The 15245-nt window shown below is 45.0% G+C and overlaps 1 protein-coding gene across 1 annotated transcript in view; it reads left to right on the plus strand.

Annotated features, from left to right (window-relative positions):
* The window catches only part of TRIM71 (tripartite motif containing 71), a 58480-nt gene that overhangs the window by 25202 nt on the left and 18033 nt on the right, over positions 1-15245 (plus strand). The gene's annotated exons all lie outside the window — the stretch shown is intronic.

A 15245-nucleotide genomic window follows, 5' to 3' on the forward strand; every position in this document is an offset into this window, starting at 1 on the left:
GGGTTGTGTGTAGCTAGGTAGGTGTAAGAAGGAAAATTCTCTCTTAGCTCAAAAGCACACAAGTGAGCCTTGCGGGATCAGCCCAAAGGCCAGTCTAGCACAGTGTTTCCCAACCTTTTTTGGGCAAAGGCACACTTGTTTGAAGAAAAAAATCTCGCGGCACACCACCATTACAGCCCCGTGACGTCAGCGCGCAGCGCCACGCCGGGAGGGACGCACGAAAGTGAAAGTTTTCAATTTTTTCCCCTCCCCCTTGCCGGGGAACCTCCAAGCTTTGGGGGTGGGGGGGGGGAGGAGGCAGCGCAGCAAAGCGAGGGACTGAGGGATGGCGGCAGCTGAGGCGGCGGCGGCTGTTGTGGTGGTGGCGGCGATAGCGGGCGGAGGAGGGGGCGGCGGCGGGGCCGAGGTGGCCAGCGGCGGCGGGGGAGGCGGCGGCGGGTGGAGCAGGAGGGCGGCCGAGGCCGGTGAGGGAGTAGGGTTGCCCGGGGCTTGAGGAGCCGTCGCCGGGAGTTGCTGCTGCTGTTGTTGCTGCTGCTGCCCGGACATGCCGGCCTCCTCCTCGTCCGCTGTCACGCGCTGCCCCGCCGCCGCCCCATTGGCTGGATCCTGTCAGCTGATCTTCCTGTGTGTGTGTGTGTGTGTGTGAGGGGAGAATGGAGAGAGAAACCTCGGCACCACCACCGCGGAGCCGCCCCCGGCTCGACGCGGATCCTCGCCGCCGCCGCCTCTCACCGCCCGACTCGCCCGCCTCCCTCCCACGGCACACCAGCCAACCTCTCACGGCACACTAGTGTGCCGCGGAACACCGGTTGGGAAACACTGGTCTAGCATTCTGTTCCACACAGCGGCCAACTATATATACAAATGGAAAGCCCACATGCAGGATACAAGGGCAGTAGCAGCCCATCTCCCTCTCTGTTCCCATCAATGTTAATTTTAAGGCATGCTGCATCCCAGCTTGGAGGTTGTGCATATTATAGACATCTTGACTACTGTCCTGAAAGCCTCAGCGTAAGCATGTGCTTAGGCATGATTGTTTTGCTTGGGTATGTGACATTTGGGACACTTACTTAATACGTAATTGCAGGCAAGATCTTAATGGGAGCAAGACCGCTTGCCACCATAGGGGGATGTGAAATGTCAAAAAACGGATCATCTTGGGGGCAATAATCAAGTGGGACTTTGCTGGCGCAGAGAATCCCATTTGTTCCATGCCAGAGCAGGGCTATTTCACTTGAAAATGTTGTGTGGGAGATACTGGTTATCATTTGAATTTGATTCTTACTGGACTTCTGACCAGTAAGGCTGGATGGAAGAATTGTGACATACCGGTATTTGGGGGGGGGGGGCTGAGAAAGAGATTTCCTACAACATGGATAAAGAAGAGCTGTGGCAGCACTACCATATTTTTCGCTCTATAGGAAGGGGGAGAACAGGGGGAAAAAGTTTTTTTCCTTGTTCTCCCCCTCTAAAACAAGGTGCGTTCTGTGTGTTCAAGGTGCGTTCACCCGAAGCCTCCGGAGCCCAGCGGGAGTTGCCGCTGGGCTCCGGAGGCTTTGCGTTCCTTTCGACCTGCTCTTTGGGCCTGGCGGGGGAAGCGCTTTCCCCCACCGCCAGCCTCAAAGACCAGGTTGGGGAGCAGCGCAAAGGCAGCGCACCACCTTTCCGCTGCCCCCCCGAGCTTGTGGGGCAGGCGGTGGGGGGAAATGCTGCTTCCCCCACCGCCAGCCTCAAAGACCAGGTACATATTTTGTTAAGTGTAAATGGAGGGGAAATGAATGGGGGGAAATCAGGATATATAGTTATTGTGGATTGCCACAATGTTTGCAGTTTACCGTACTTTTCCATGTATAAGGCTATTTTTCTTCTTCTTTAAAAATCATGCTAAAAATTAGGGGTCGTTCTTATACATGGGTAGTGCATAGGCCGGACTTTTAATTGGTTGCTGCTGAGGCTGTCAGCGGCTATTGTGCGTGTTTATTACAGTCAAGTGGTATATATATCTTGTGGCATAATTTTTTGTATCTAGTTAACAACCCCTTCTGCTGCATGGCAAAGCACTTCTAAAACTCCCCTCCAAGATAAGTTTGTATCTTATGAGAAGACCTTACTGGAGGCATAGAACTCTTCTGCAATTCTCCACAGTGTGATGAGACCAGGAGAAAAGACTTAGTAACTTTATTAAAAGAAGGCTGTATTTAATTCACAGTTCCCTTACTTGCATTAGTTTGCATTAGCACTAGTTAGTTGCAGCAGTTGGTTACATTATTGCCATGATATTTTAAACCGTGAAGACCTTAGTGGTTGGATGTTAGTCAGCATGCGGTCGTATCCCGTTAAAAGATACTACCTCACCACTAAGGTGATTCTGGATTTGGTTTGTTTGTCTGAAGGGAAAATTACTAGAAATGTTGAGATGAATGTGTGAACGGTGTTCGAAATTAGCCAGGGGCATTTTGCACCTGACTATCGGCCTCTTGTGATCCAGTGAAGATGCCTGGGCAGCAGGATGGTGCCAGACATCTCCATCATCTGGAGGCGCAAGCCTGGGACTCACTGGATCTGTTTTCAGCCAGTGTTAGAAACTGGGATAGAAAAGCTAGGAGGCAAATGGCTTCTGGGACCTGAGTTGTGGGCGCCAAAACAGAATGTCTGCTCAACACCGGGGGGGGGTCAGCAACACTTTTTTATTATTTTGATAAGCATGAAATAATATGCAATTCACACAAGTGACATATTGTTAATATCACATTTTTAGCAGAAATGGTTAATATGTGTTTACAGTGGTACCTCGGGTTACAGACACTTCAAGTTACAGACTCTGCTAACCCAGAAATAGTACCTCGGGTTAAGAACTTTGCTTCAGGATGAGAACTGAAATTGCGCGGCAGTGGGAGGCCCCATTAGCTAAAGTGGTATTTCAGGTTAAGAACAGTTTCAGGTTAAGAACGGACCTCCAGAACGAATTAAGTTCTTAACCCGAGTTACCACTGTAGTTTGGTGTTTGCAATGAAAATATTGGTTCCATGCTTCAGTTTTCAAAACATTATACTCTTTATTGTATAAGCCTTTAACATATTGTTTATCCTTAACATACACTTTTGAGGCTTCAAAGCACATAGATTTCAGTAATCCTTGAGTGTCAGCCAGGCGCAAAAAAATGGTGTCCAAACCTTTTTGAGGTGCTCACAAATGCAGAATCTTTAGGCACAAAATGTGCCTGGCGCCCTGCTAATTTCACACCCTGGTTTTCTACACACTAATACCACGTTCTGTAGAATTCTATGAGTTATATTTTATCTGCACGACCAGAATGAATCTCAGCAACCAAATTACTTTTTCTTTGCAGCTTGAGTAGGAGCAGTGAACGTTATAGCTAATAGTTGTAGCGTGTCTTCACTTACCCCATCCCACTGCCCTGCTCACAGTTGTGAAACATATTCTTACCGTTATAAATGGTCCATGTCACCATTAAGAAACAGGTAGGAATAGGCCAGTTCTCAAAAGTTCTTAACCTAGCTCAAGGTTGTCATCTGAACTAGCCAGATAATCCATCACGGTCAGTGCATCACTTGAAAAATAAGACGTTAGAGCCGTCTTGCCCCAAAATGGCAAATAGACTTTCTGTTTTGGTGACTGTAACCTTTGTTTAAGGAGCCATTTGGTGCCTATCTTTTATATAGTATCTGAATTTCTAACACCGATGTGTGAAAAGCGGTGATAAGAGAATAAGTAGAGTGAAGAAAGTGTATCTTGTGGTGAGAACACACTTACTGAGAATTAACTTCCCTTCTACTTCATTATAATTTAATATCATAATTTTTCGGTGTTGTCTGTGACTTCCATATCGGAGCCATTTCTAAAATGGAAAACCTTTCACATTACTAGATCCTCTAGGTTTTGCAAATCAAGCAAAGCGTATTTGTTTGGAACTAAGGAGGAAGAAGGACTGTGGAATCTGCCTTCTAAAGCTGTGGGAAAGGCCCATGGTTCAAATTCTCCCTTCTTTCTTCTATACAAATCCATCCTTCTTCCTTCCCTTGTTGACATTCGCCACAAGCTAGATTTGGTGTATTGACTGAAATGTGCATCATGATTAATACAAACTAGCGGTTGCGGGGAGAGGATGATTTGCACAGGAACTGGAAAGAGAGTACACATGACTCTCAAGTCTGTTAGCCTCAGTTATTACACCAAGACAGTTCTAAAGGGTCGATGAAACAAAAGTGGGAGAATATTTGGAGTTGGTTTTCGCAGAGTGAGTCTTTGAATGATTTAGGATCACAAAGGTGCTGCCACCCAGTGAGGTGGGTAGGGGAGGGAAAGTGTATCTTAAAAATATAGGTGGAGACAGGGCTCTAAGCCATGTTAAGCTTTTTTCCATAAGGAAAGAAAAATAACTTGAGTCAAAGTCTATTGTACTCCCAAAGCTGTGGACAATAGAACTAAAAAGCATGCCATACTTAAAATGGTTTTGCATGTTGGAGGGAAATACTCATCATGGTTACCGAAACAGTGAAATATTCTTCCCTGCTGAATTCTGTTAATAAAATAATTGAATCCTCATTTTGCATATTTCTAATTGTACACACAACCTGAGTGTTGTGATAATAATTTGCTAGACGGAAAACAAATTGTGTGCCCAGACAAAAGAATGCACAAATAAAAGCAAATCTGCCTTTTGCTAGTTTTGAATTATTTGCTCTAAAGAGTATATAATAGTGTGCCCACTGTAAAATGGTCCCAAATTGCAAATTAGGAAAAATAAAGTTTTTATAAAGCCGTGTATCTTAAGTCGCCTGCAAGTTCTTCTGACCCCCTGTAACAGAAGGTGCTTAACCTAGTTTTTTGTCTGCTAGTGTAGCACAGAATTCAAACAGCGGTTACCTGATCTACCACATTGTTCATGCATAAGATGTTTGGTCCGTTAACACACACTCGCTTTAACGTTAATCTCTTTAATTATTCTGCTGCTATAGCAGTGTATGTTGTGCTGGACAGACATGTAGCAGTTATTTTGAGAAGAAATGTGTGTATCGCTTCTCCCTTGCTAATTAATTATTAGATGGCTTATCTTCTGCTGAATGAAGTCAAGTTATATATATCCAGAGCAAGATCCTTGCTAGAAAATACTGAAAGTACACTTCTATGAATGCATGCTTATGCTAATAATGTGTGGCGTCCACTCTAGAGAGGACAATTTTCAAGCGCAGGTAGTTGTGTTTTGTTAATAATTGACTTGTCTTGACTGCAAGACAGAATTAAACTTAAGACTGATGACTCTGCTGGAGCCAATGGAAGCATCAAAAGTACACTTGTCTGTCTCTATAGAGTGCGCAGCATAGAAGATGAGCACTCGCATGCATGCAGGAAAACACACGTGCCAAAAATCTGCATGTTTTATAGCACATCTGAACAGCTTTTTCCAATGTGAGCTGACATGCAAAAGGTGTGAATTGGAAGCAGAGCTTTTCAGCGAGTTCTTCCCATACTATGCGCCTTAGCTCTGTTCCTAGGAATTGGTCGTCCAGATGTCTAAGGAGAGAATTCTGCCCGAGGCCTTTCGTTTATGGTTCTTCTTGAGAAGGACAAGATATTGGAAGAGTCTTTTGCCTGAGCCTTAGGTGGTGTGAGAAATGAGTCACTGGGTAGACCCCATGTTGCCAGATTTTCAGTCCTTGGCCAGTTTCAAAATGCGAGCCTTAAGAATCAATTGCCTGCCAACAAGGACTGTATTTCCGCCATGACCATTACCTGAGTGACTATCTGAGAAACATGGCAGTCCTGGGAGCATGGGAGCTTAACCCTGAAACCATTCATTAGGGCAGAGGCAGTTTTCTGTCTGAATATAATTTAACATTAACTGTTGAAGTGAGGCCTACCAGTGATGTATGGTCAAAAGTAAACCAGCTTGATTATATTGGTCTGATCTCTCCCCCTTCCTTCCACCATGGTTTCTGGTGAAACAGCTGCTGTGGGCCAGCAAAACGCAAAGGCTCGTTTTAGGCCTTTGTTTACAGCACTACATGCAGGCCTGGCTGTTTGGATATTTGAACCTGTGGTGTGCATAGCAAGGTTTGGGTACTAATTCCTCAGGTTTGGATAAGTGAATTTTTGTACAATGAGCTTTTGATACTGGGACATGAATGTACATTAGATACATGAAGATCTGCCCTGGCCAAGCTTTTAATTTTTTTAAGATAAAAAAATTTCTTCCAGTGGCACCTTAAAGACCAACTAAGTTAGTTCTTGGTATGAGCTTTCGTGTGCATGCACACTTCTTCAGATACACTGAAACAGAAGTTGCCAGATCCTTCTATATAGTGAGAAGGTGGGGAGGGGTATTACTCAGAAGGGTGGTGGGAATGGGAGATTGGCAGATAGCTGAGATGAGCCTGTTGACGACTCTTAACGACTGCAATAGGTCTTACAGGAAAAGGCAAGGGGTGAGAAGGTGAAAAATGGCTTAGTCATGTATAATGAGATAAGAATCCAATGTCTTTGTTCAGACCAGGTCTCTCCATGGTTTTAAGCTTGGTAATGAGTTGCAATTCAGCAGCTTCTCTTTCCAGTCTATTTCTGAAATTCCTTTGTAGTAAAACAGCTACTTATTTTTTTAAGGTATGCCTACATAGAATTGTAGAGTTAGAAGGGAACACAAGGGTCATCTAGTCCAACCCCCTGCAATTCAGGGATCTTTTGCCCAACATTAGGCTCGAACCCACAATCCTGAGATTAAGAGTCTCGTGCTCTACCAACTAAGCTATCTCAGCTCACATTCTTCTTGCCCCTTGGCATATATAACGTGAGCCCCGCATTGAGGTATTCTGTCAGGTAGGGAAAGGCTGGAAATTCTCTTTATAATTAGCACCTTAGTTACTTAATTTTCCAGTTTCTAAAAGGCTGCGCTCCCCTCCCCCCCACATATGAGCAATCCAGCCTCATTGGTTATACCTCAAACCCATCATTCGAAGCAGCGTTCGAAATTAGCCAGAATGTGAGCACTCTGAGAAGTCTTGTCGCCAGGGAGGAGAAGCCTCCACGCTCAACTCAAGTGTAGGAAAGATCACTGCTGCATAGCGGAAAAAGAATAAACAAGGAATACAGTTCCCTAAGAAAGCTAATACTCTTGTACGTCAAAAAATAGCTTATGAAACCATTTTATGCTCACAAAAACTAACCACAATTCTGGTGTGTTTTAATTTTTTTGCCAATGTGTCGTCTTCCATTTCAGTAATAGAAGCTCCTTGGGAGGGATCATGTGTTGGTGGAGAAATATAATTAATTAATTGATTGATTAAATTTGTATACCACCCTTTACTCGTAAATCTCAGGCAGGTTTATGATTACCTGGATATCAGTATTGTAGGCAAGGTAAGAGTATTGAGTTTTATAAGACTAAATTCTTTCCCCCTTAAATCCCCAAAATGAGCTTTCTAATGTGGTGTCTGCAAAAAAGTATTCAGCGGCATCAACAGGGTCCCTTCCCACTGCTGAAATTAGATTTGAAAGAAGCGGTTTATTGTAGCCCGTAGAATAGGTTCCACTCTGTGTTGTGTGTTGGCAACCAAAGTTTCTCAGGTTTGCAAATGTTGGTAAGGTAAAGGATGCCTGGACGGTTAATTCCAGTTGAATTCAACTTTGGGATGCAGCGCTCATCTCACTTTACAGACCGAGGGAGCTGGCATTTGTCCGCAGACAGCTTTCCAGGTGATGTGGCCAACATAACTAAACCACTTCTGGTGCAGTGGAACACCATGACGGAAGCCAGAGCTCACGGAAATGCTGTTTACCTTCCCACCACAGAGCTACCTGTTTATCTACTTGCACTGGCATGCTTTCGAACTGTTAGGCTGGCAGGAGCTGGGACAGAGCAATGGGAGCTCACTCCGTTGCGAGGATTCGAACCGCCCACCTTCTGATCGGCAAGCCCAAGAAGCTTGGTGGTTTAGACCACAGCACCCCCCGCGCCCCCTCAGATGTTGGAGCAGAGCAGGGCACTGAGCTGCATGATGATGAGCAAATAATCAGAGTGTGTGTACTAAGCTTCTCCACTCTCCATCCATCACGCCTTTCCAGCGGGTTAGACTAAATGACCCTGGGTGTCCCTTCCGTCTTTACAGTTACGAGATCTTCCCCCCAAATGCTCCATTTTAGGGTCAAGCCCACAGCTGGCATTAATGGTCACCGGTCAAACACATTCTCTCCCGGATCCATACCTGAATAACTAGGCAAAGGGTGATGAGCATAAGCTGCAAGCCAAGTCGCCGGCGACTCCCCAGAGAACCTAAGCCCCTTTTGCATCACTGCTTTCACTGGAAGCTGCAGCAGGGAGAACCCCGCATTCCTTTGCTTTTGTTAACTCTGCCTGGCACTTGAAACTTTTTGGGAGAGAGGAGGCCGGTGGGTGGGGCGTATGGGAGAACAGACCAACAGAGAGGGGTTGGGGGGGGGAGGGGAGCTGGTTGTAGGAATTGTCCGGTCAGGTCAGAGTTTAACTTTAGCAGCCATTCATCAGATGTTGGTTGGTTTTCTATGGAATCCCAGGAGACATTTAACCGAATCCCTGCCCATCCTCCACGGTGCTCTTTGAAAACAAATGGACCAAAAAGGGGGGGAGGGGGAGCGGGCAGGGGGGAAGCATGACACCCAGGAATTCTTGGTGTTGTAAAATGTTTTATTTTTTATTTTTTTACAGTGCACTGTAAAGCCCTTTCCTAGAGCAATCAGCTTTATGACCTTGCTCTGGTACGCTTTGGCCCACTGTGCCTATAAAAGATGAATAGCCCTGTGATGTTCTTCGCCAGCTTCTGAAACTTTTGGAAGGTTCCCGTTGTGTGTCTGGGGTTGGGGATTTTGTGTGCGCGTGCGCGCATGTATATGCATTGAAATTTTTCAAAATGTGTGTGTGATCAGGAAATGTTTCCCTTTTAAAAGGAACTTATCAATTCACTTGCATTCAGCGCCTCTCTTGAATGCTAACTGCTATTAAGCACCCCTAACCATTCTCTGTCCACCTCCCAATTTCCCTGTGTCTTGCAGTTGCCTGTAAAAGTGCCATGTTGCTTTTTCAGATGTTCCCAAAAGAACTTCATTATGGCTGGTTTGCAATACTGATAAAGCTTAATAACTGAGCTAGATTTAGCTTAATAACCATCAACAAGCATAGCTGTGTCCCCCTCTGGAATATGCCTTATATAATCTCGGAATATCTTAAAACTATACTTCAGTTCCAGAAACAAAACGAAAAAGGCTTTCAAACTTGTGCTGCTCTGTGTTTTATGCTGTAGTTTTCTCTCATTCTCAACATAATATTTAAATAGAATTCCACCTTCGTTTGTTGAAAAATTTTACATCCCACCTGTGCTTCAGAAGTCAAGGTTGTTAACAGTTCAGAACCATTGCAACACAATATACAGCAATCCACAGTTGAGAACCATATCATAAATAAAAACGTTAGTGTAAAAACCAAGACCACAATGACAGTTGCAAAGGAGCCAGCAGAGGTAAAATAACAGCATACCAAAATGAGGAAATATTCAGCCTGATGCCTTTTGGAACAGTCATGACTCTTAACAATAACTGTCGAAAACAGTAGGGAAGAAGCTCTCTTGGTAAGGCGTTCGGGGTCACTGCAGAAAAGGCCCTACACTAAGTGTGCCTCACTATTTTGAGCAAGTCCTTGAATGGTTACTGGAATACAGAGTGAGGCTTATTAAGAAGAAAGGGATCCTTAGGTCCCAAGCCATTTAGAGTTTTAAAGGTTAACACCAACACTTTTAATTGAGCCCAGAAACTGAACTGGCAACCGGTGCATGCCACACAAAACTGGCCTGAATAAGACACAGGGTCTCTCTGGCTTATTGCATTGTTGTAAGTTCCTAATGCTCTTCAAGGGCAGCCCCACATAGAGTGCATTTAAGTCAGGGATGCCCAAACCCTTTTCAAATAGGGCCAAATTTGATGACGTGAACATGCGTGAGGGCTGACCAAAGTTGTTGAGCTTTTTTTTTACAATTTTACCCCAAAGTTTTTAAGTTTACCCCGAAGTTGTTGAACTTTTTTAAGGATTTAACCAAAACTTGTTCAGCTTTTTTTAGGATTGAAGTTCTTGAGCTTTTTTTACAATGTTATGCCCCAGGACATATACTGCCATGGGGGCCGGATTAGGCCCCCGAAACAGACTTTGGACATGCCTGATTTAAGTAATCTAGAGGTCACTGGCAAAGTCCAAGTCCAAGACCAGCCGAAGCTGGAGGAAGCCAAAAGCTAGGTACATGAAAGCGTTGGATTCATGGAGCCTCCAGAATCTGTTCAGCTGCCTCTTTGACAAATGCTCCTTAAACCTTGGAGAGTTTTGTTCCCCACTTTTTCCAACGGTATGATATATATCAAACATCATAATTCACAACAGAGAAACATAAGAGACACAACAAATTGGTGCCTTCTGGTTCCAGACTATATCTGGGGGAGCACAGTTGAGTCCTTGTTACCTTAAATTCCTGTTTTAGGGAGGAGAACAAACTAAGCTGCCAGAAGATGGGGAGCCAAGCCTTTCAACACTACCCCATGGTTTCCCCCCTAGCTCACTCGCTCTAACCCCCAACCCCCTCTTAGGGTTTCATTTGATACTGTGCTAGATAGAAAATAGCCTGGGGCAGGGCAGTAATTGTGATGAAATTTCAGGCGGGTGGGTAGGTATGAGATTGGGGGTTGGTTCAGTTCCACCCATTCATTCTATGCTTTTAAAAGGCTACACCGTATGCATGCTTTGTAAGTATTCAGCAGTGGTGAAGCAATCCTGACACTCTGGTCTGCCACTGCCATGCCAGGATTTGGCTCATAACATGATCCCCGAATTGTGTGGTGGCATTTTGTCCCTGCATATGGAATGGATGAGATTGTCACTTCGGGGGAAGGGGCGGCAAGTTGGACAACCATTGCCTAAACTTCGTGCTAGATTACAGTTGTGAAAACCCTGCCGTCCTGCCCCTTCCTTCCTTCCTTCCTTCCTTCCTTCCTTCCTTCCTTCCTTTCATTCTTTCTCTTTCTCTTTCTCTTTCTTTCTCTTTCTCTTTCTCTTTCTCTTTCTCTTTCTCTTTCTCTTTCTCTTTCTCTTTCTCTTTCTTTCCTCTCCCATGTTAATTTGGCCACTTGCCACTGGGTGATGGTGGATGGTCCTCGCAGCTTACTCTGCAGGTCTAGCAGCAAGTCGTGGAGCCCACACTGACACAGACTAAGCCCTAAGCCCTGCACTTTGCCATGGTACCTCAGGATGCGAACGGGATCCGTTCCAGAGCCCCGTTCACATCCTGAATAGAACATAAGATGCGACTGCTCGTTTGTGCGGGTCGCGTTTCGCTGCTACCGCGCATGCACGCGACGTCATTTTGACCGTCTGCGCATGCGCTCGCAGTGAAACCCGGAAGTAACACGCTCCGTTATGTTGCCTTAAGTTTTGGGGTTGTTGTTTATATGAATTATATTACTTCCTCTTGACTTACCCTCATGAATTTGTACCCATCTTACCAGGGTCCCCTTCCTGACAACACACACACACACACAATTTTTCTTCCCAAAAGAGTGTCCATGGACTTTGAATGGAAAGGCACTTGTGTTTATAATGCTTGAGGACATATTAAGCCTTGGCATTTCCACACATAAACATAATTAATATAGGCCCCGGTCACATTGAGTAATGGTCAATTAAACCTGTTTCAGCCCCTCCTCCTGTTGGTATCTATGAAAGATGAAAACCCAGCTGTTAAGAGCCCAGGGAAATGTAGTTGCTAAAGGTACCCTTTCGATTTTATGGTATATTTTGTTAAATCGTTGCCTGCAGATTGAAAATCTACCAAAGTTTTCATATTGTTATCATGTTAAATATAGCTGGCATCTGAAATCCTTGCATGCTCCGAGCTTCATGAATCTCTGCTCATCATTGTAGAGCGTGGATAGGCAAACTAAGGCCCGGGGGCCGGATCCGGCCCAATCTCCTTCTAAATCCGGCCCACAGACGGTCCGGAAATCAGTGTGTTTTTACATGAGTAGAATGTGTCCTTTTATTTAAAATGCATCTCTGGGTTATTTGTGGGGCATAGGAATTCGTCCATTCCCCCCCCTTCAAAATATAGTCCGTCCCCCCACAAGATCTTAGGGACAGTGGACCGGCCCCCTGCTGAAAAGGTTTGCTGACCCCTGTTGTAGAGTTTTGAGTTTCTTCCAATGGATTGGCCCCCCAGCCTTAGGCAAGAAAGATTTGGGCTGATCTTGCTCCTGTTGCATTTGCATGGAATAAGAGGGGAGGCTGATCTTTTACCCACTACCTTATCGCTGTAGGTGGTGGAGGAGGCTAAAACAATGTATGTTGAATTCTGAGGAAGCCCATGAGGGAATGAGAAATGGATCAGTTAATTTGTTTTCTCCCCTCACTAAAAAGATTTTCATCTACCGGCTAGTGTAAGATCAAGACTGAAGTGTGTACACACAGCTTGAGTGATTACTTGCCTCTGAGTGTGCTCTTTCAGTTCATATTTCTTTGCTGTAGAATTTGGAAACTTTATAGACAAATGAATGTATATTTGTTTGGGGCACTTGTTGGCAAATGTTGCCATGCACTTTTGCACCAGAAGCAGAACGTTGCAACCACTCTTAGGGACCTTTTGAAGAAGGTGGTTGGTGCAATTTTGATTTTGTTTCCCTTGGAAAGGCACAAATGCAACCTTTGCAAAGAAACTCCCGCCAACAAGCAGTTGAGTGGTATATTGTAGCCTTTGTTCAGAGTGAGAGAGCAGCGCTCAAAGCAGTTACTGCTCCAAAACTTGTGTTTGAGCCAATTTGGTAAACGCCAAAATCTGTAAATTGCCAATTTGGGGCAATTCTTCTCCCCCAACCCGGCACTCCTGCAGTATTCCGACACATTACCACCTTCTGTGATGAGAGGAAAGAAAGAAACTGTGAATTATTGCTTGAGACACTTCCAGTAGCTTGGCTCAGGACTGCCACAGTCTCCATAGGCTAACTTGAAAAACCAGTTTTGTACTGAAGACTTTTAAAAAACATTTTTCTTTATATACAAAGCCTTTTTTTTTTTAAAGGAACCTGTTTGGCATGGAACAAAATGTTGGAGAACTATTGTTACTGAGCTAGCATTTCTTGATATGCTAGCGGACTAGAGGCTTTCTTAAAATAAAACAAAAATCTGTTAATTGTTTTGATTGCTTTCCCCTCTCTTCTTCTGTAGTTTGTGTGCCTGAATGACTCCTACACTGTGCCTTGTATTCTTGCAGAAAGTAGCATCTGGATCTGCATGACAGGACTGCTCTCTGGCCTTTGACCTAGCTTTGCTTCTGGCATTAACTGTTTCAGAGGGTTAATAGTAGGTTTAGCTGGAAGCTGAACCCTTGCTCATATTGACGCCATTTTCTCTTCAGATGGCCCCTTTGAGTAGAAGGGGGTGGGGGGAAAGAGGGTACTTTTAACAAGCAGGCGAATTGTGATATTCATGTGACTCACTAGTTGGCCTCCCTCGAGTTTTTTTGCTTTCTTACTGCTTTAAAACTAGTAGAAGAGGGTTTTTCTGTACTCCATGCAACACCATGATAAATCCTGTTGTTGAGAGATGTTTTGCCAAAAGAATAGTACTGAACTTTATATAACAAGAGATTTGTTAGACAGAAATATTCACAGTTTTTTTATTTTAAAGGATTGTGGTCCAGGCATTCAGGGAAAGCATGGGAATTAGACTGCAAAGTGGGTGTAAATAAAGATGAATGAATCCCTAAATAAAATTATCCCTCTTGGCCCTGTAGTGTTGAAGAAACCATCTTGACCACCTGGATTTATTTGAACTTAAATGTTGAGAGTGACACACAGGAATGCCTGATCCTGTTATCACTTGCCCATCCCTTCTGCTGATTGACTGTTACCCATTGTTTGAACGTAACTTGTGCTGTTTGAACTTCATGTGTTTCCAAGAGGTAAATTTGAAGCTGATATATAGGTTCAGGGATTATGCATTCAACCTGACTTAAAGTTCTTAAAGGGTGTTTCCAGGCAGAATCAATAGCATCAGGGATGGTGCGAGGAATGGCTTTTGCCATTTTCTCTTGCATGGATTGTTAAAAGCTTGCTACCACGCCACAGGGTCTCTTCTTACTTCCCTCTGCTGGATGGAATGTGAAAATAGCTTTCTGATTTACTGATGGACAATTCAACCAACCCTCTTGATGCTTTGTTTTGAGGAAGTTCGCTGTAGGCCGCTTTAATGACAGAATAGCAGTTTTTTAAAAGAAGTTGAAGAAAATGTTTTAAAAATTGGGGGGATCTACATACACACAAAGGGACGCGGGTGGCGCTGTGGGTTAAACCACAGAGCCTAGGACTTGCCGATCAGAAGGTCAGCGGTTCGAATCCACGCGACGGGGTGAGCTCCCGTTTCTCGGTCCCTGCTCCTGCCAACCTAGCAGTTCAAAAGCACGTCAAGTGCAAGTAGATAAATAGGTACTGCTCCAGCGGGAAGGTAAACGGCGTTTCCGTGTGCTGCTCTGGTTCACCAGAAGCGGCTTAGTCATGCTGGCCACATGACCCGGAAGCTGTACGTCCAGTAAAGCGAGATGAGTGCCACAACCCCAGAGTCGGCCAGGACTGGACCAAATGGTCAGGGGTCCCTTTACCTTTATACACACACACACACACACACACACACACACACACACACACACACACACGTACCATCTCAGCAGTGCAAGAAATTCTCCAGGCGTGTTTTGTGACTCGTGCAGGTCCAATTGAGACCACATGGAGATCTCTGGATGCTAGGTTGGCTACAGACATCTCCATCTGACTGGCCCTTCCAGCTTTCTGAAGAGCCTGTTTATTGCATCTATATCCCACCTTTTTCTCTAAGGAGTAGATGGTTCACCCCCTCCTCAATTATTCCCTACAGTGACCCTGTGAGGTAGGTGAAGAGGATGTAACTGGCTCATGGTTACCCAGTGCACTTCACGACTGAGTGGGGATTTGAACCCTGATCTGCCAGGTCCTGTCTGACACTCTAACCCAGGGGTCAGCAAGGTTTATCTTGCCTGGGCCGGATTGGTCCCATGGAGATCCCTCTGTGGGCCGGATCGTGCACGGGCTTGCGATTTTCAGCACCTGCACACACGCAGATGTGATTTTTGGTACTGTGGAAGCAAGCCCCCGTGCCATGCCACACCAGTAGCTCAGTTCGGGGGGTGGCTTGT

This window comes from Podarcis vaucheri, assembly GCF_965113315.1.
Source record: "Podarcis vaucheri genome assembly, chromosome: 12".
Lineage (NCBI taxonomy): Eukaryota > Metazoa > Chordata > Lepidosauria > Squamata > Lacertidae > Podarcis > Podarcis vaucheri.